The following is a 22,882-nucleotide window of genomic DNA, read 5'->3' on the forward strand; positions in this document are numbered from 1 at the left end:
TCCCTAAGCTGCTTCTTGTCTGGAATTTGGTTAAAGAAATGAGGCAAGAACCTAAGACCATGGATCAGTAGATGGTTCCCCTAGTCACCTTCCACCAATACTCCAGGTTGCTAGTGCAGGCATCTGCTATTGAAGGCTGAATGAATAAATGATTACAGGTTCCCTTAAGACATTCATCTTTGAAAAAAGACAACCTCTCCTCTCCTCCCTACACCGTGGACTTTGGGGCTTATCTTTGTGTTTATTGCCACCTGAAAGACCTAGAACTCCTTCACAGACTGTTTGCTTCTTCCTTAGCTTAACCAGTGACTGTTCCCCTCAGCCATTCACCCTCGAGTCCACATGCAGACGTGTCACCACTCAGAACATCTCTCCTTAAACAATGTCTCCCCACAGTCCCTTTCCAACCATCCTCCGCCCACTCACACTCTTCTTTTCCCTCCCTTCTTACATCTCTTTCTTTCACAGCCGCCCTTCAAGACACAGTAGTTTTCATTCTCCAACACTCACTTTGCCATCTCCTGTCTACTCAACTTACATCACTCTACTTTCTCACCCCAGTGTCACAAACATCCTTGTCTTGGGATGTCTGGCGGTCTTTGATTACTTTAACAGTTCACAGCATTACATTCTTGAAGTCGTTTCTTCTCTAGGCCACACTCCCACAGCTTGCCTCTCACACCACTGAGCACTGATTTTCAGTGTCCCTTTCAGGCTCCTCCTCTGCCACCAGACTTAAATTGTGTCCATCCCTAAGTTTCCAGTCTGTTCCCTTAATCACAGTTAAATTATTGTAATACTGTTTATCACTTCAACTGTTGCTTTTAAGCAGATAATTTCCAGAATTTCATCCCAGACCTTTATCCTGGAGCATGAATTGAATTTGAGAATAGCTCATAGCCCTTTCAGCTCCAATACATTCAAATTACAACCTATTGTCTTCTCATAGAAACAATATTCTTCTGCAAAGTTATCTGACTTGGGCTCGATCCTATGACTTTAGGAACTCCTAGTGGCCTAGGGAGATGGCTCAGTGGATAAATTGGGTGTCCTGCAAGTGAGAACCAGAGTTCCCATCCCCCAGAAGCCATGTAAGAGCCAGGCAGGCATGACAGTCTTCTTAAATCCCGGCACCGAAGAAAGAGCAAAGGAACCTTGGGGCAATCTGGCTACCTAGACTGCAGAGATTGGTGAACCTTACATTCAACAAGATGCTCTGCCCCAATAAATAAAGTAGAAATGGTCAAGGAAGATCCCCTAGTACCGACTTCATGATTGCACATGCACGCCATGCAAATACACACGTGCACCTACACACATGCAAATATGCAAACACACCTAGAAATATACAGATGGAAAAACATTCCCCAAGAACACCAACACAAATACACAAAGGCTGGATTGTGATAACTCTGTTCAGCATTAGCTGAGCAAAACCTTTTTTGGAACGTACACCCCAAAATAATTTCTTCCCTAGATTGGCTCTCTAGACATGAGCACTGTTTTAACCCTGATGTAAAATAAATAAATAAATAAATAAATAAATAAATAAATAAATAAATAAATATCCAGGTCATAAGTGCATCCTCCCGCTTCCTCAATAAAGCAATTACCAAATCTTGTTAACTCTTCTTTTTGAAAACTTCCTATTCAAAAACACTTACTTAGCATTTTCTAACTCCCAGGTGTGGTTCTAGATTCTGGAGATAATGCTGTAAAACAAGGAAGTCACAACTCTGCCCTTACCATCTCCATAACCAATATCTGACAGAGTTCATTCAGAAAAGCAGACCTGCTGAATGACAGGAGTTTTAGAGTGGAGACTGACCTTCCGCAACTGTGGGAGGTGTTGACTGGCTTACATACAGCTGTTAGTTCTTCCTGTGGTGCTGGCTTGAAGTCAACAGGGTGGGCAGTTAGGAAGGAAAGATGGGCAGGAAGTGGAGAGCAAGAACAGGTTTAACTTCATGTGGATAAGCTGGAACTCAAGAGGACAGACCAGAATGAGTCTCAGTCTGCTGCTGTATCAAGCTTTCAGCTTCCACAGCATGGGCGATCTACAAGAGACACCAACAGCCTCTATCCACAGTCTCAACTCTTATCTGACTCAGGAGTTGGGGAAACTGAAGAGGTTTCTGAACCCTAGCTGCTCCCTCATTCCAGGAAGGTGAGCTACAACAACCCTCCCTGACTGTGAGTGTGAGCTTCCATAGTGCCTGACCCTACACCAACTTGCCATATAATTATGGCTGCCTCTTCCTGTCCTCCTTCCCAGTGTGTGTGTGTGTGTGTGTGTGTGTGTGTGTGTGTGTGTGTGTGGTGTGTGTGTGTGTGTGTGTTTTAAGACAGGGTTTCACCATGTGGCCTCGACTTTCCTGGAACTCAGTATGTAGACCAGGCCTGCCTCTGTCTCCTGAGTGCTGGGATTAAAGGCATGCACCGTCACTGCCAGCTGGTAGAAATATATTTTAAGGCCAATTCTTACTCAAAACCCAACAGGGCCAGTCGGTGGTGGTACACACCTTTAATCCAGTACTCAGGAGGCAGATACAGGCAGATCTTTGTGAGTTCGAGGCCAACCTGCTCTACAAATCGAATTCCAGGACAGCTGGGGCTGTTACACAGAGAAGCCCTGTCTCAAAACACACAAAAAAAGAAGGAAGGAAGGAAGAAAGGAAGGAAGGAAGGAAGGAAGGAAGGAAGGAAGGAAGGAAGGAAAGAAGGAAGAAAAAACAGCAGGGAAAGAATTTTTAGAACTCTGTTTCCAGTGTAGCTAAGCTAACCAAGATGAAGTCACTCACTGAAGCAATCTTTCCCCTGAGTTTATGACTCCATCTACCTCTGATTTACCAGAGCTATGGTACCTGGGAGATGGCTGTAAACTCTAATAAGGTGGTACCCAGTTCAAATCCATGCCACCTCTCCACCAGCAACTGTGCCACAGCACAGTAAGCCCTTTGCTTGGTGAAGTCATTAGGTATGTCTGAAAGAGACAGTAAAATCAAAATTATAGCTGCTTAAACCAAACAAAAAATGTATTTTTCAGGTAGAATGCTTGTTGCCTTCTCTGCATTTTCAGCTCTGAATCTCAACAGGCATCTCTCATAGGAAGTCCTCAGACAGGAAGAGTACAGAGAGTGAGAGACAATGCTCTAATCTGTCCCTATGTTGTCATTCTATGAATGTAGTCTGAAGTTGCTAGGGACAGTACCCAGCTTGACAGACTCCATGGCTGTGGAACTGCCACATTTCCTCTAGTGTTTCCTGGGACAGGATCAAACACAGGCTTCCTGACAGAAAGAGTTGGCCTGAGGAGAAGAGCAATGGCTTCTCTATGGTTCATGCCCATTGAGGGCAAAAACAGACAATTCCACACAGTCTATGTGCCTTCAGGGAATAAGACTTATTTCACAAGTCTCGAGCCAAAATGGCATTGGATGCCTTAAGGTTAAGAAGAGAATCCCCTGTGACAAACTAAAAACCAAAATGACAAATATCACCACTGCAGGCACTTAGCTGTTTACACGCACTAGTGGTGGGGGAAATAGCCCCCAACTAGTAAATATTTCAACCTCTCCCTGGTTGTCTTCTTCAGAACAGGAAGGAGGTCCTTTGAATGTCACCATGTCCCTACCCGCACTCAACTAAATGTATTATCTATTCTTTTGGAAACATATCAAAGCAATCCCTTTGACCTACAAATACACAGAACACTAAGGAAAGCCCTTCCCTGTAATTACTGAGACACAGCTGGCATTATGTTTTGCTGAAAAGCAAAGTTGAAAACCGTATTCAGTGATACAAACAGTTTGTTGTACTGTCTCGCTTAACACTCAGGAACCTAATTGCACAGTTTCGGGCCTTGGACATGTGTTATTAGAGAGCAATTAAAGGCAAACCCAGAAGACCATATTCACTCTAGGTAGACAGTGCAGCTTTTCAGAATACTCCAGTTGCTGCTGGTGTAGGTGGGACCATTTCACTCAGAAAATTTGGATGTTATTCCAAAAAGTTAATCATTGTTGTATAGGAAGCTGCACAGAATAATCACCACATAAGTGTGTGGAGGAGGCTGTGAATAAATATCTCATCATGAAAAGTAACCACACATACATACATACATACACACACATATGTATCTTCAAAAAACAATGCCAAGAAACATATATATTGTCACAGAATAGTGTTCATTATTAAAAGAGGACATTCCATGTGATCAATGTTCTATTTTTAAATGAATTATTTGTTTATATATGACAACATAGTTTACTAGGTAGTGCCGGCCTAGACTCAGGTGACTGGAAAACTGACATCATGTGCCTTCAAGCATATCCATCCACACTGAGATCTGAGAGTGACTTTGTTTCTGCCCATGCCCACCATCTATTCATAAATTAAGAAAGAGTAAAGACTTCCTGAAGACATAAACCCTTCCTTTGGACTCCAAAGCATTTGTGAACTGTCTGACGCAAAGCTTGAGAGTGAGAGAGTGAGAGAGAGTGAGAGACGCAAAACTGACTGAGTTTAAATTTTACAACATCCTGAGAGGGATTCACAATGTGGGTAGAAGGAATTATGAGCAGTGGATTCACCAGGGCAATAAGGGGAAAGTACCAAAGGTGATCATAACTCTTGGTCAAGAACACATTTTCCCTCACAGCTCTTCCCAACTCAACTATTGGAGGTAGGTTTATGGCAGAAAAATCTTTGGTCTCATGCTCCTTCTTGGAGAGGAGATACCACAAAGTCCTCTGCCTTAGCAGTGATGAATAAAAGAATATGACAGGTTCTTCTTCCACTTTGGGAAAACACCAAATGGGCAACTTTGCCAAGGCCACCTTTGATGCCATCTCCAAGACCTACAGCTAACTGAACCCCGACCTCTGGAAAGAGACTGTGTTCACCAAGTCTCCTGATCAGGAATTCACTGACCATCCTGTGAAGGCCCACACCAGAGTCTCTGTTCAGAGTACCCAGGCTGCAGCTGTGGCCACCACATAAGGGTTTTTATACAAGAAAAATAAAGTGAATTAAGTCTGTTAAAAAAAAAGAATATGACAATAGTCCAATAGGGGTGAAGTTCCAGTTGAAAAACCCAGAGGGGCTGCCAGATCTTCCACATAGTTGGTAGTGACATCCAGTGTACCACAACTGCCATGAACAAACTTGCTTAGAGACTCAATTCTATCCCAACAAATTTATGGTTAATTGTGTAGATAAAGGAAGAAATGTCTGCATGTGACTGGCACTTAGATCTCCGGGTTAACAGGCAAAAGCACCCATCTTTTTTTCTGCCACCTTCAAATCTGTTCTCCATTAGCAGCCAGCTCTCAAGTTTGTTTGGACCATAGAAAGTAGCTACCTCAAAGGGAGACCTGAGTTCCTATGCTACCTACAAATAGAAAAGTTCATGCTTGGAAAGATGCAAGTCCATTTTATAATCTTGTGGATACTGGGGGATAAAGATGCTGAGGGAAACTAGATCCCCTGTTGATTTAGCTAGTAATGTTCAAGAGGCAACCTAATCTGAGTATCAGTGTGTGCATGACCAAGTCTGGAAACCTGTGGATGGGAGTTGTCAGGATAGCCTTCTGGAATGATGGATTTGTCCTGTATAGTCTTGATATAAGAATATATATATATATATATATATATATATATATATATATATATGTATGTATGTCCATAACAAAGATGACATGACCTTTGGGACACCATGTATTAGTATTGTATGAAAAAAGTGTGGACTCAGACATGACTAGTGGACTCCAGTGAAATTGGGAATAAAGGACATTAAAAACTAGTTTCAAATTTTACTCATGGGAATCTCAAAAGGAATAAGTCAAATTTAATTCTTTGAGGGAGATAGATAGGCTTTGGTTATTTGGAGTGCTTAACTGTGACAGTGATCATGATCCTAAAATCACCCTATGATGGACACTTAAGCCATGTTGTAAACAAACATTGAGGGGTTGGGATTCTGTGCCCACATCCAGTGCCTCTCTTTACTTTGGGTACATGAAGATTGAGTGGCCATATGGTATTGTGGGAATGAGCGAGAATGAATTAGCGAGAACGGATTGCAGAACAACTACTCACTTGATTGGAGATGTTCTGCAAGGTGTGCCTCACTAAGGGGGGGTACAACCACAGCTCAACAAAAGTTCCTGCCAAGTTCCCTAAGTTAGGGACTGGATGGTGTCTGAATTTTCTTATTCCGTGTGCAGAGCCTGCCAAAAGGCAGAAGCAGTGTCCTCTCCTGGAGCTTTTATGGAATAGGATATCTAATTTAAATCTTGAAAACTTCTTGTTGAAAGGGCTCTTCAATCCCCAAAGGGTGGAAGAATGAAGTAGAGGGCAAGCCAGGCAAGGAGTAACATCCTGGGTGTGACACCATCTGTGTTTGGAGAAACAGTGTTAGACAGGGATGTCAGGCGCACCACCCAGAAACTAGCACTGCAGAAAGAGTGTCATGCATGAAGTTAATATCTGACTAGAAAGAGTGGTTAATGGCAGCCTTTCAAGGGTGACTTATATACTTGATTATCTAAACCATGATAGCTTGAACATCAAAGAGGGGCTGTTAATATTTATACCAAATAATAGACATAATACTAGGACTGTCCCAGACAAGTCATAAGGCTTTAATGATATAATTGTCCCTAAGTCCTATAGCCCGTAGGCTCATACTGGATTATGCCGAAGAACACAACAAAATTTAAATGTAACGTGAACTACAATCCTCTGAATAAATGCACCTAAGTAAATCTTTGAACCAAAGCCAGTAGCAGGCCTAGTATATACCAGACTAAATGCTCAAGATCTAGCTGTTCTTAATGACTGTTTTTAAAATGAAATTACCCAGTGTGTAGAATTAACCAAAGTGCTAAAGGAATTATGGCGTTCCTCCATATTGTAAGGCACGACCCAAGGGACCTTGAAGATAATTAATTTCTAGAAGTTGATAGTAAACTGATTTATAACATAAATTATATGAAAGGACGTTTTATTTATTTGACCCAATATTTATATTAATATTTGGGAATATAATCCCTTTTCATCTGGGATATAAAGGCTTAGTTACATCTTGACAGGTACCAACACAAACAGGTCTTAGTGGCTCAACAAATTCAAAGCCAGGTCATAATATATTTATACAGCCACTTGAACCAATCAGTCAGCCTGTCTTTCTTCAAATTGATCAATCCTAAATTATGGGAGGGAGACCCTTCAAATACATTTATAAAACCTCAGCTCTCAAGGAGGGGCCAGGCTTCAGCTTCCCAAGTCCCCCTGCTTTGTGGAGGGTTCCTCTATGTGTCTGCTATGTGTGTCTGCTATGTGTGTCTGCTTTGTGGAGGGTTCCTCTGTGTGTCTGTTTTCTCACCCTAATAAAATCTTTCTTTCTAAAGAGCAAAACACATAATATTTCCAGGATTATAGCCAGAATGGAGACATCAGCACCATTGCTCTCAGCATAGTTCTTATCAACGGTCAAGACCTCCTTGGAGTTCGGGCGTTTGAGGAAGCAGTCAAGGCAAGTTATGGCATTGTTGCTGAAAGGCAGTCCCCTCTTTAGGACAGGAGATCTTGGAGGCTCCCATTACCCCAGCCACTCTGAAAGCCTGTCAGAGCAAGATTTGTAAGCAGGCATGCCAACCCTCAACACGCTTCTAAGCCTGAGTTCACAAATGGGCATCTGTTGGCACATCTTTCTCCCAAACCTTTAGTCTATATTTTCTTGCTAGCTCTGTGGACTGGGTACTGTGCTCTATCTAGAATCGTTAAGGGAGAGAGAGCCCAGTTTTACCAAGACTAAAACTTGCTACAATCACCAAAAGTAACTTTCCTATTGTCAAAGGACAACTATCTAAAGCCCAAGAGTAAGTAATGTGTTTCCCAGGTGCTTTTCTGGGGGCAACTGATAATTCCTTACTGTATGAACATATCACCAATGTCACTACACTGTTGATGGACGATGAAAGAACACCCTGAGAGTTCAAGGTGATCTGGTGCCCTTTGCAAACACAAAGGAAAGATGGAAATTTCAGGTTGCTTTAGGACTCATTTAAAAGTAACTAATTCTACAGTCATGGAACTGGGTCTCTACTTCATCTTAGACCAGACATACCCCGTCCTCCTCAGGATTTCTGGCATATTAAGGTCCTTGGCATAACAAGGGTACAGACTGACATCAGCTACCGGGAAGCACCTGCTCAGGTCTGGCTGGTCATTTGGTCCCTTAGAAATAAAGAGCTAGCAAATTGGGGAAGAAAATAGGAAGAGAACAAGCTCCTCAAAACCAGAAACACCTCCACCTCTGCATGGACAGACAGCATCTTCTTTCAACCCAGATATAAGCTCAGAATACAAATATGGAAGATGGATAAAATATTTTGCCAATGTGGCTTGATAATACAGGCTCCACAAGTAAGATCATGTTTACTTTCTTTTCCTTTCAAGTTGTGTGATTTTATGAATGATGTTTTTAGATACAATTACATTCAAAAGACTTTTGTTTTGATCACAATGCTTCCCTTTTTATCTCCTATTGCCAAAACAAAGACAAAATAGAACATAAATGTGCACTGTTATTGTAACTAAAAATACACCAAGCAAAAGGACAAAGACTAACAGGTAGAAGGTATTGTATTGAAAACAAGGTCAGTGGCTATTTAGAACCAACATTTGTCATCTTTGTATATGATAATTCATACATTTTAGAACAAGCTTTATTTAGAAATACTCCATCAAAATGGCTTAGAAAGCTTATGCTATGTGAAATATATTTAACAATTACTATTGCACGGATTCTCTAATGTGGCCTTCTTCTCCTTTGAATGTGCTAGCATCACATGTGTTAGAAAAAGATTGAGTACCTGTCTCAATTGGGTTTTCTACTGCTATGATAAACACCGTGACCAACTTAGGGAGGAAAGGGTTTATTTCATCTTACAGCTCATACTCCATCATCTAGGGAAATCAGGGCAGGGACTCAAGGCAGCAACTTGGAGCTAAGAACCAATGCAGAGGTCAGGGATGCTTTTTACTGGTTTGCTTCTCATTCAGCTTTTTTTATACCATCTTGGACCACCTGCCAGGGATGGTTCCATCCACAGTGGGTGGGGCCCTTCCATAACAACCATTAATCAAGGACTCAATGGATTTGCCTATAGGGCAATCTTATGAAGGCATTGTCTCAATTAAAATTCCTCTTACCAGATCTGCCTAGATTTGTGTCAAGCTGACAGAAACCAACCATCGTAGTCCCTGAGTGAAGAAGTAATGGCATTCACAGGAAAAGAATTTTGAGTTGGTATATGCTTGGTAGTGGCAGTTGGAAAGTTTATCCAGAAATGAACTAAAAGCTGTCAGGGTCAATTGATTATTAAATTAAAGGGCAGTGCTGCAACTCTGGTATTCAGTCTCCTAGTCTGACATCATTATCACCCTCTTACACTGCTTCAATGTGCACTTAAACCTCTGCCTTGTGTGATCTGAGTACAGAAATGTTCTTATTCTGAAGGGCTGATATCCTCCTCATTGGACCATGACAAACAACATTTGACAACCAGTATTACAGAGGAACATCTTAGGCCTTTTACACTGAGGGGTATATTGTGATGAAACATACCCACTCAAATCTCCCTTGTCCCTCACATGCCACCAGCTATCCATCGTCAGCTGTCTGTTCTTATTCCCAGGTGCTATGCTACAAATAGTGAAGTTACAGATTACAGTCACTTAGGGACATAGACAGTTACACCTTTGATCAGACCATAACCAAACACATTTCTAGAGAACTTTCTAACCCCTCTAGTGGGTACCCTCGTGGTTCCTAAATTCCTCTTTAAGAAGTTAACATCTCAGCTGGGTGGTGGTGGCACACACATTTTATCCTAGCACTCGGGAGGCAGAGGAAGGCAGATCTCTGTGAGTTCAAGGCCAGCCTGGTCTACAAGAGCTAGTTCCAGGACAGCCTCCAAAGCCACAGAGAAACCCTGTCTTGAAAAACCAAAAAAAAAAAAAAAAAAAATCAAGACCAGATACTATTATAAGTCACTAACACAAGTTATAAACATCATATACAGAAATTAGTAGCTTCCTTATAAACCAATTATAGCCAGATAGAAAAACAATGAAATTGAAGCAGTGTTCATAAAGCAAAATAGATTGTAAACCATCTAAAAATAAACTTTAACCTAAAAGTGCGTATGCATTTAAAACAGAAGCTGAATAAATGGAAGGTCAAGTTATACCTGGTTATACCTTGAATTGCATCTATAAATTTAATGCAGTTGAACTGAAATCCAACAAGGGTAGAATGATATATTGCAGAGATAGCAGCTCTTCTATTCCAGTGTTTGTTTTTCAAATCCTTTCTTTGAAATAAAACTCTCAAATTCATGCTGGGCACTTGGCCACTTAGAACAAGTATTCATATTTCCAAGCTTCAAGACTGATCAGGATATTCTGGGACCCAGTGCAGCCAGTGAGATGTAAGTACAAATGTTCTGTGTCAATTGGCAAGAAACCTCCTCAAAGATGGCCAGTATGCCACCTTATTTGCCTCGTGAGCCCTATTTCTTTTTTTATATTTTTATTTAATTTAGAAACAATATTATTTTACATATCAATACCAGTTCCCTCTCACTCCTATCATCCCATGCCCATCCCACCCCCTCCACTCCCTGCCCCCACCCATCCCACCCCCCATCCACTCCCCTGCCCCCACCCATCCCCCCCCCATCCACCCACCCATCCACCCCCGCCCCCACCCATCCCACCCCCCCCCCCTGCCCCATCCCTCCACTCCCTTCCCACCCCCCATCCACTCCCCAGAGAGGGTGAGGCCTTCCATGGGGGATCATCAAAGTCTGTCACATCATTTGGGGCAGGGCCTAGGCCCTCCCCTGTGCATCTAGGTTTAGCGAGCATCCCTCCATGGAGAATGCGTTCCAAAAGTCCATTTGTACACTAGGGATAAATACTGGTTCTACTGTCAGAGGTCCCATAGACCCAGGCCTTCTAACTGATTCACATGTTCAGGAGGCTTGGTTTGGTCCAATGCTGGTTCCCAGCTTTACAACTGGGGTCTGTGAGTGAGCCCCATTTCTTCCTCCAGGTGTTATGAGTGACACTGAGAAGTCATTGTGAATGATAAGCAGGGGCTAAGTGTTCAGGGTGATGAACCAGCAGTACAGAAAATGTCAATATTCTGTTAACCATGGATGTGCCTGAGCCTGCCTAAAATTAGGCTCTGCTTGAAAAATATCTAAGTTAAGCTCCTGCAGGCTTTGTGATTTTAGCTGTACCTGGTCCTGATGGATAGACTACACAAAAAAGAGTGAATAAACAAAGAATAGTGAGCAGAACAAGAAATCTGAAAAGACTGATTAGGTCTAGAAGACAGAGAAAGCAGAATGGGCACAGGATATGTGTTCTGACCTAAGCCTGGAATCTGGGGAAGGTGCCATGGAGTTCTGCAAACTGGATTAGAGTATGGGATCTGTCTGAGAATTTGAGTCAGTACTGGCCTAAACTAGTTTGGGGTGGTGTGCACTAAGACTTACCGTCTGCTCTGGGCAAACTTTTAGGGATAACCCCCTATTTACCATCTATGCATAATTGAGCATACATATGATCAAAGCCAAATGCATTATGGGAAAAGCCAGAGGCATGAGGGAAAAGGTTATGCAAGTCAAATCTGTCAATCACAGTAAAGAAGTGCTCAATCTAGGCCTCTTAATAACCAGCACCTCTTTCCTTTAGACCCCATAAAGGAAGACCCAGTGTGTGAGCTTTGTCTTCGGATAAGCTGTCGCTCTTGACAGCATATTCTAGCCTACACTACCACTTTGCTTTTAAATTAAGTCCCCTTGCTACTTTGCAATCTATGCACATTTACTTCAGTTCCTTGAATAAGATGTCAAAACCTGGAAACAGCATTGCAGACACCAGGCACCAGCAACAATAGGAAGGAGAAAGGATTTCCCCCGCAGTTCTCAAAGGAGCCAGCACCTGATTTCAGGCCAGCAGCTTCAGGACTGCAAAGCAATACATTTCTACTGTTCCCAAGCCACACCGTTAGCTGTGCTTCATTGTTCAGCCTTGGAAGCTAATGCAGTCTCTACTTCAGTCTGTGAAGAGACAGGCACATACACATAAGGTAAAAAGACAAAAATAAAAAAGGATAACTTGTTGTGATACCTTTACTAAAGATTCAGATATGGGAGAATTGGGGCAAATTCACAAATGCAATAAAGTTGACTTTGAGCACAGGGTGGCTATAGCACAGGATGGCTGCGTAAACAACTCAATGAAGGAAGGGATAATGACCCTAGTACAGAAACTAGGTGCTGCAAAGCCTAGAAGGGTGACATGGTGTTGTGGGGCCAAAACTACAAAGAATCACTACTGGTATATTATTTGAGAGATAGGGTGTGGTGATTGACACAAACCTAGCCATAATAGCAAAGATTCAAAAAGCAAGGGTTGGATACTGCAGCATATGTATGCTGTCTACAGCATCTGGAGGTTGTACCAAGAAACTCAAACCTGTTCATTCCATGATGGGGAGCACCAAGGTTCTGAGGGCAGTCATTTGACCAGATTGAAAGGCCACGCTCTAAGCAAGTGCAGTAGTTATGGCAGATTTGGTTATCAAGCCTGAAAGAAAGACAAATTAGTAGGTTAACTTTTTTTTCAGTCCCTCATGACTTCTTTCTTCCCACCCACACTTCGTCAGTCCTGAGGGGACCATCAGACATCAGGTATTACAAAGAAAATAGATCAGTCATGTTTCTTATGGCCTGGGTTGTAATTAAAAGTAAATGGCATAAAAGAGAAAATACAAAAAAACATTAGCTTGCTATAGAAATCTTTGTAATTACTGTAGCTCCCGCCCCAAACCAATACATCCTAAGAAAATCTCTGTGGAGCAGAAACCTTCTAGGTTAACCAAATAGAAAATGTTTCCCTCCTCTGAGCTTTTATAGACCTCTTAGTATTCTAATTTATACTGTGGCTCTACAAAAGGGTGATTCTATAGAATATTTCCTGATTATATTTTTTTCTGCAAAGTATCACATCCCAAACCTGAGCATACCTTGGGAGTGAAGTTAGAATTTTCTAGGAGGTACTAATGCTTCCTTGGCTGGACTGATTGGTGAGAGATCATGTCTCTTAAGAATAAGTGGCACATTAGATTAAGCAATTTCTAGGGTCACTTTCGACTCAACTTGCCATTACTCTGTGGCTATTGACAATTTCCTTGTGCTGAAATCCAATTTGTTCTATCTTCAATGTTTCATTTCACTATTGATTTGTTTAAAAGGGAAGGAAGTTTCACCCATAATTAAATGATAAACAAAACTGAGCAATGAGGATTGAACTTTTTCCCTCCTTAACTTACAGTAAGACCATTCAGTCCCCAGGCCAAATAAAAGATTCTTCTTAATCCAGATATACAGAGAGCCATTGACCACAGCATCACACTCAGTAGGTAGTGTGGCTTTCTTTCAGATGTATATTCTATAGGATGGACAGCAACGTATGCCACGCCTCACCTTTTTCCAGAAATGGGGAGAAGTATTTTACTTTCTCAGAGGAATGCCATCATCATCAAAGCTTAGGGGACTGAAGGGCAACCATGAACAGAGTTGACATGTAAGGGAATGCAAGGAGCACAAACTATCTGAGAGTTAGCTTGATTGAAAGTCCTGAAAAAAATCTCTATAGAAAAGAAGGAGAGTGGTGGGGACAGAGAGAGAGAAGGATAACTTCCATAAGATTTTCAGACCATTCCACTGTTAGTATAAAAATTTTACTAATTAATGATGATTTTCAAAACAACCTGTGTAATAGATAATATTGATATCATTTATAGAAGAAGAGTTAGGTGTCTTATCCAAGGTCCTCAAACACACTGAGATCTTTTGGTTCAAGCCCGGTGTTCTTCCCATCCATTTTTAACATCCTGATCAGAAGCCCAGTGTTAATGTGGATGGCAGAAGCACACCATCAAGAGGAGCGTCAAGAGCATGTATTCCACCAGCTGTGGACGCGGTGCCCTTAGGACTTGAAGCCCATGCATGAAATGCAGGCGTGTGCCTGAGCTTATTCAAGTGGCCAAGCTAAGCAATTACTACTGACTGTCAACTTGCTATAAGTTGGTCACCCAGGCCTCAGTGAGGCATTTTCTAGATTAGTCTGGCATGTGGTCCCATGAGGGAATTTCTTAGTTGGGTTCATTGAAGTGGGAAGATCCAGCCTGGATATGGGTGGCACCAATCATGGGCAGGGTCCTGGACTGTGTAAGAGAAGACAGAGAAAGCAAGCTAAGAACAATCATGCCTGTGTTAACCACCCCTCTGCTCTTGAATGTGGCTATGACTAGCTGCTTTGACTTGCTACCATTTTGACTTCCCCACTTTGATGAACTATACACTGGAACTGTAAAATAAAATAAACCCTTACTCCCCTAAAATGCTTTTGCCAGGGTTTTGTTACAGCAAAGGAAACAAAACTAGGACACCAAGAGTTATACCTAAACTGAGAGAAGCTCTACTTGCTCCCAACAAGGCACTTGACTCAGCATCAAAGTCACACAGCAAAGTCATACCACGTGATCTAAAGTTGCCTGTTCTCACCAAGGTGTCCCTGAGGAAGTCATTATATTTTGATATATTTTTTGATGGTCTTAAAACTTGAATTATTTAAGACGGTAAGATACACTATAGTATTTACAATGCTTTAAAAAAAAACAGTTTATTGATGGCATGACTAAATAAATTGCTAACAAAGAATGGTTAATCAATAAAATATTGTAAAGGCAAGCCATTTGAACCACAGATCTTTACAAGATGAACCAGTCACATAACCCGGTGCTATATAATGTATCACAAGTGTTATTTGGGCCCCATTTTGAAGAAAATTATGAATACATTTACTGGGTCCATTAATGTTCCAAGAGCCTTTCAATGGCTTTTCTATCAAGAAAGCCAGGTTCCTTGAACTTATGCTAAACTTAATATATATGTAAAACTTTGTCAATTTAGAAAATGTTAAAGGAAAGCCAAATTGATAAACACTTGGTATTCCTGATTCTTTTCAACAAAGCTGTATCCCTATTTACCCACTATGATCTTCCTTTCTGCTCCCTTCCTGGTCACATTTATCTTCATGAATGATCATGTGGAGAGAAGGGAGAGGAAAAAGACAGCAATTGCAAAAGTAAGTGGTGAAATCCCACCAGAGATGATCTCTTGTTCATTATTTCTTAGTTTTCCTTAGTCAGGGAAAACACTTAGGTGGGCTCAGGACAGGAAGGTAACCAGACATCATTCTTCTCCCTTTGAAGAACAGTCCAGTGTGTCTAACAAGTCCAGTTCCTCCAATGAGTTCTTTAAACTGTGCCGCCTACAGATATTATGTAAACATATAAACAAACAAAACAGAAGAAAAGGAATTTGGGAAGCAGAAATGTGGAAAATATATTAGTGGGAATGATGTAAATGATGTTGTCTGATAAAACACAGGACTACTGGTTGAATTTTAATTTCAGATAATACTTGTAGTCACAAGTATGTTAAAAAATACTGCTTGGGATATACTTATGCTAAAAGTAAATTACTATAATTAGCTTAATCTGGCAAACCTAACAACTGTTCTCTCCTGTTCCAAAAGCCTTCAGTTCTATTGTATCAAGTGGGTATTTCTCCTTTTTATTTGATATGTGGTTTCAAGCCAGTTTTTTGTTTGTTTGGTTGGTTGGTTGGTTTTTGTTTTGTTTTGTTTTTCAAGACAGGGTTTCTCTGTGGCTTTGGAGGCTGTCCTGGAACCAACTCTTGTAAACCAGGCTGGTCTCGAACTCACAGAGATCCACCTGCCTCTGCCTCCCAAGTTCTGGGATTAAAGTTGTGCACCACCACCACCTGGCCTCAAGCCAGTTTTATTTAGACTCATTAAGCATGTCTCCTTACGTCATATCAGCCAAGGTGAACTGGGAAATTTAATACAAATCGATAAGCACAGCCAATTCCCTGCTACTAGTTAATAACCAATACCAACCCAGTTATCCATAACTAAGCATCTTTTCTATTTCCCACATCAGTTTGGTACAGTCATAGCATTTTAAGATGAAGATTATTTTCTGAGTGTGTTTTATTTCCTATCCTACAAAAAGAGAGATGAGAAGTGGGTTTCCTTCTGTCACAGGGTTAGTCACCTTGAACAACCTTCCCAATCAAACCATCTAAAAAGCAGATTGAAACATGGCTTTAGAAATACTGCAAATGCACCCCAGAGCCCGTACAAATGAAGCCCAAAACTGGGCTAAGAGCAGGAATCCTCCACAGTAAGCCAGGACCAAATCCTGCAGGAAGAGTTTGCAATACACTGGAGACAAATGGAGTAGAAATCAATGCCCAGGAAAGAGAAGCAACCCCAGAATCCTACACAACACAGATAATTACATGGAGAACACTGCACACACGGGAAATCTCAACCATGAGCAGAATAAAGGTGATAACAACAAATGTCTCCCTCTCTGCAGAAAGAGAATGCATGTCTGCACCTGACGATGGTGAGATCTAGCCTCTCCTGAGATCTCACAGCCATCAAGGAGTCTCTTGAGGATCAAAGTCTAAATTTACCCAAGCTTCATGACCCGAGATCTCACAAAGAATATGTGAAGTCTTTCCAAGGATTTCCTCAAAGCGAATGGCGGCAGTAGGATGAAGTTACCGAAACTCCCTAAAACTTATCCTGAAAAACCAAGAAAAACAATCTAAAAATGCCAGCAAATGGAACCTGCATCTCTCTTTCAGATGCTGGCCAGAACCTCAGGATGCTTTCTCTAGTACTTTCAGTTCTTTGCTCTCTCTAAAGCTTCCCTCCTGTCCTGTGACTGCTTGTCTGCTGTATGTCTGGCTCCAAGTCCACTTAAAATGCCTAGATTGCTTTCCTTCTCTCCTCCATTCCTGTGCTCCTGCAAGTTGCTGAGATTTACAGTTTGCTGCCCTGAAGCTTTTCTCTTTTAAATGCTAATAAAATTGTCCTTGAGATTTAAAAAAAAAAGTTGACAAATATCAACATTCCTATGGGTCTTGGTGAGTAACTCGGAAGACAACTAGAGGGACTGACAGAAAGCCTCAGAACAGTCAAGTCCCAAGTCCAGTACAACTGCTGCTGTACTATTGAACCATTTTGAATCTTAAAGATTTCCCCCGGTGCCTCCCACTGACAAATCAAGTAGTCAGTTGACACAGGAACTTAGAAAACAAGGCTACTGGATATCAGCCTCTTGTATTATACGGTAAGGAAGAGCAGGGACAAAGTTTAGTTGATGTCAGTCAGGCAAATGACCAAGACAACCACAGTTTTTCCCTGGCAGTGTGATCATAGATGCTCTTATCATGGAGAAACAATGAACTGGGCTTCTGTTGACCTTCACTAAACTTGTAACAATTTGTTAAACCAGGGAAATTTTATAAGAATGTGATCCTCTCACACAACTTAGGTTGACTTAGATGGACACAAAAATTGATACCAGAAGTGAGATTCTGCCTAAAATGGCTGAAAGACACTTAAGAAAGAGCTCAACATCCTTAGCCATCAGGGAAATGAAAATCAAAACAACTCTGAGATACCATCTTGCTCCTGTCAGAATGGCCAAAATCAAAAACACCAATGACAGTTTATGCTGGAGAGGACGTGGAGAAAGGGGAACACTTCTTCACTGCTGGTGGGAGTGCAAACTCATACAGCCACTTAGGAAATCAATATGGCGGTTCCTCAGGAAAACGGGAATCAGTCCACCACAACATCCAACAATTCTGCTTTTAGGCATATGCAGGGAGGCACTGTAGCCCTGTCTCTTAGTAGCCCAGACAGGTGTCCTGGGACACGCCCGTGAGGGCGTGGTGAGGGGAAGTCTAAGGTGATGCGGGATCGGTTCTTAAGGGGCCGCGCACACGTGGAGACCCTCTTCTCCCTTCTCCCTTCTCTCTGGCCTGGCTGTCTTGCTGCCCCTGGCATGCTTTGGCTTGTGCCTGGCTGGTGTTATCTGAATAAAGAAACCTTAGCCATACGGACTGCGGATTGATCTCTTCAGGCATATACCCAAAAGAGCACATTCATACAAGGACATCTTTTCAAATATGTTCATAGCAGCATTGTTTGTAATAGCCAGAACCTGGAAGCAACCTCGATGCCCCTCAACTGAAGAATGGTACAGAAAATGTGGTACATTTACATAATGGAGTACTACTCAGCAGGAAAAAAAAAACAATGGAATCTTGAAATTCACAGACAAATGGATGCAACTAGAAGAAACCATCCTGACTGAGGTAACCCAGTCACAAAAAGACAAACATGGTGTGTACTCAGTCATCTATAGATTTTAGACATAGAACAAAGGATAACCAGCCTACAATCCACACCTCCAGAGAAGCTAGGAAACAAAGAGGACCCTAAAGAGACATACATGGTTCCCCAGAGAAGGGGAAAGGGACAAGATCTCCTGAGCTAATTGGGAGCATGTGGGGAGAGGGGAGAGAGTAAGGAGAAAGAGAAGGGGAGAAGAGGAGGGGAGAGGAGGACATGAGGGAGCAGGAAGGTTGAGTCAGGGGAAGATAAAGGAGAGCAAGAAAAGGGATACCATAATAGAGGGAGCCATTATAGGTTTAAAGAGAAATCTTTCACTAGGGAAATGTCCAGAGTTCTACAAGGTTGACCCCAACTAACAATCTAAGAAATAGTCAAGAGGCTACCTTAAATGCCCTTCCCCTATAATGAGATTGATGACTACCTTATATGCCATCCTATACCCTTCATCCAGCAGCTGGTGGAAGTAAAAGCAGACACCCACAACTAATCACTGAACTGAAGTGAACTGAACTGAAATCCAGTTGCAGAGAAGAATGAGTGATGAGCAAAGGGGTCCAGACCAGGTTGGTGAAACCCACAGAAACAGCTGACCCAAACAAGGGGGAGCTCATGGACTCCAGAATGATTGCTGGGAAACAATCGTAGGACTGTTCCAGACCCCCTGAATGTGGGTGTCAGTTAGGAGGCCTGGGCAATCTATGGAGCCTCTGGTAGTGGATCAGTATTTATCCCTAGTTTCCTAATGGAATTTGGGGGCCCATTCCACATAGAGGGATACTCTCAGCCTAGACACATGGGGGAGGATCTAGGCCGTGTCCAAATGATATGACAGACTTTGAGGATTCCCCATGGAAGGCCTCACCCTCCCTGGGAAGGAGGAAGAGGATGGGTTAGGGGGTTGGTGGGGGGCAGGGGAGGAGGGGAGGGAGAGGGAACTGGGATTGACATGTAAATGAATATTGTTTCTAATTTAAATAAAAAAGAAAAGAAAGGAAAAATAAAGCCCAGAAGTGTGGCACTGGCTAGGTGGTCTATGGGTCAGCAAAATGGAAACTGTAGTCAGTGGCTAAAATGGTGATCCATTTTACATAGTTAGAAGCATTGGATAAAATTTTGTTCAAAGGACTGCAGAACCTGGAAAAGCTGTTGCTCTATTGATGCATAACATAATGCCATTATTGCTTTTTTTGTAAATATAAATATATATATATGCTAATTAAAACTCAAATATGTGATTAATCCAAGGTGTTTCAGTTAGTGCTCACCTGTGCATGCAAATTTGATTCCATCTTTAGTAAGTAGTAAGGATATATGCTTGCCAAAAAAAAAAAAAAAGTGATACACTGGAAGACAAATGTCACACAATTTCAATTGTATGTGTAACCTAGAAATGATGAACTTATGGGAACAGAGAGCAGAATTGTGGCTATTAGGCTTCAATGTGGGTCTTTTAACAATGGGGAAACGATTGGTTTAACGATATAAAACTGCAGTTTGACAAGAGGCATGGACTCTCTGAAGTCTTGAGGTCTACTGAGAGCATGATAAATATGGTTGATAACAATATGCTATATTTTAAATGTTGTGAGATAGTATAATTTAAGTGTTCTCAAAACAAAAATGATGAATATATGTGATATAACATATTAATTGGTTTAATTTAGCCATGCCATTGTGAACATACTGTATTCTGTATCATAATTGTGCATAACTTTATTTATGAACTAAATAAATGAATGAAAAATAAATAAAAAAACTGTCACTATAGTAACCAGAAGGCAGATCACCTGTCAAGTGAATTTATATGCCTTAGTGAGGAGTTCAGAAAACAAAATGTTAGTTGTATGTTTTGGTTACAGCTGGCTGCTTCTGACAAGGAGCCAGAGGGATGGCATGAGTTCAGATATTTGATCCTTTAGTAGACAAGAGAGAAAGCAAAACAGAGTCCACAAATTCAAGAACTTATACAGTGCAGAAAGAAGGCAACTGTTTCTCAACTCCAAAGAGTTCAGACAAAAATAGAACACCTGGAAAGTTGGTGCATAGCAAGCGCCCAATTAAAACTCATCTTTAGGACAAAAACACAGTTAAGGGTATAGGATCTGTGTTGAGGTCTGTACCTCCAAAATTCTGAAACCCCCAAATCACCAAGAGACTCATTTCAATGCAAAAGCAAAGAGTCTTTTATTGTAGTTGTTTAACGAGCTAACCCCATTAGCTTGGGCCTTTCATCCATTCACCGAGGCGGAGGGTGTAAGGGGAGTGTCTAGGGGTATTCAGCAGTCTCAGGATTGGTGTGCTTCAGGGCTTGGACGATCTGTCCTGTGTTGATTGGTCAACTGGTTGTTATGGCCTATAGGCCCTCCCAGGATGGTTGCTATGCTCTGCATGTCACTGCTGTGCACTTGTACCTAAAGCACACCCAGAGCCATAGAGCACAGCCCCGCCAGCTAACTTCTGATTGTTCCTTGCCACAAGGGTATCTGACCTCCTAGTGAGTAGGACAGGAGGGGCAAGGTCGGGAAGCACATGTTAGCCTGTCATGGCTGCTAAAACAAAGGACTGGTTCCTTCAATACTAAATTAGCATGTGACAATCAGCGAGTGTTTTCACTGGGAAACTAACTCAGAAAAAAAAAATGTGTCTGTGATTAGGAGCATTTAAAAATGCAAATACATATCTGTGCTAATGTATACATATAAAACATACATATGTTAGTGTATGTTTTACTAAAAAATAAGGTAGTCATTGGACAGAGGACGGGATAGTATTAGAAATAAGCTTTATCTCAACATACATTATTACATGGCTTAATTTTTCAACCATTTTGTTTTATGTTCTCTGAGATACATAAGTTTTTAAAAAGAAAATTAGAAAATGGACATGAACTAAAAACAATAAATTTGGTGTATATTCAAGTTTGTTGCATAACCACCTTATATAACCATAAGATGATTAGAGAAATAAAAGTATTCATTTAAGTGGCTTTAGTGTATTTTAATAACTGTTGTCTGATAGAGTGTATTCTAGGGATAAGAACCAAGTTGTGGAGAAATAAATTTTATTCAATAGTTTTATTTTCAATATAATATTGCTGTAATTATTTTGAAACCAGGATAAAGCAAATAAGGTCTCATGCTAGTATTTTCACAGTAATGGCTACACTTCTTTTAAAAAGTAATCAATCCTGGCTGATAAATTGGAATTGAAAATATCATTTTGGCTCATGTGGTTCCTGACTCCATGTTGAAGCTTAAGTATGCTCTCCTGCGCATCTGCCTCCACAGTACCTGGGAATGGAAACATTCTTCTTTATTCAGTAAAAAAGTCTTCACCCATGCCAAACTGGGACACTCAGTTTTATCAGTATGCAATTGTATGGCACTAATGAAGACACAGCAGCACCTCCTTCTGATGGACTGGTGTTGGCATCCAGGCACATGTGGCCCCACCCCTTGGGGATTGTCCCCCCTCCCCTCTCCCATATCTACCCTTCCCCCAGTAGAACTCCCCACATAAGCTCTATCTGCATGGCATGTTTGTCCCTCACCAGCTGTGGTTTGGACCCACCTGCCAAGGTCCAATCTCACCCAAAATCTTAACAATTGGACCTAATGGAAATGAATTAAGATAGATAGTCGGGTCACTATAACACAGGAAAGCTGTTAGTGACACAGTTTCTGGAGCCTTTATCTGGACTTTCTACATATGTGCTTCAAAGCAGGAAGCCAAGAAGAAAGGACAGTTGAAGAAGAAATCTGGCTACCTGACTTTGCCCCTCTGGAATCTCATTGCTCATACCAGAAGGCTATACTCGTATCAGAAGATTTTATGTTTCACCACAAAATCTCATGCAAGAAGATATAATGACCAACTATAGAATACTGTAGAATACTGAAGATGATTTTGGAGCAGTTGCTGTGTCATAAAGCAATCACATGGATGCCATGTCGCTAAGTTTCACAATGTGACCTTATTTATGAGCTATTCATAGCCTTCCAACCTAATTCTTGTGTACTGAGTTGGAAAGATGTGTGCATCTGAATCTGTTGGCTGAAGATATCACTCATTATAATATCTCCAGGGTAATAGATTGCATAAAGAGTTTTTTAAGACACACAAATATGTTTTCTGACATCATTTTTTCTGTCAGATACATGTTTTATGGACCACTTTTCAAGTAGTACACATAGACCACTGTCAACTAAACGTCTAGAAATAAAGGTCTGCACAGTAACTGTGCTAACTGCCCTGATGTCACTTGTCACATTTGAGTTTCTGTCAACATCTATGGTGCTAATTCTTACCCTTAAACTTTAAACAGACATTTACACTGAGATTATGGAAGAAAAATGATTTATTTATATCCAAGAGCATCACCGATAACTGCATAGATTAAGATCAGTAAGACTATTACATTAGAAAATATAATTTAGGAACTTCTAAAAACTGATTGACATGACATTCCAAAGAAGGCATTCAATATGATATC

At 41.3% G+C, this 22,882-nt stretch overlaps 1 pseudogene; it reads left to right on the plus strand.

Annotated features, from left to right (window-relative positions):
* The first annotated feature begins 15,141 nt into the window (after positions 1-15,141).
* On the plus strand, positions 15,142-22,664 carry LOC113833509 (annotated as a pseudogene).
* Positions 22,665-22,882: the final 218 nt, after the last annotated feature.

The sequence above is a fragment of the Cricetulus griseus genome (assembly GCF_003668045.3).
Source record: "Cricetulus griseus strain 17A/GY chromosome 1 unlocalized genomic scaffold, alternate assembly CriGri-PICRH-1.0 chr1_0, whole genome shotgun sequence".
Lineage (NCBI taxonomy): Eukaryota > Metazoa > Chordata > Mammalia > Rodentia > Cricetidae > Cricetulus > Cricetulus griseus.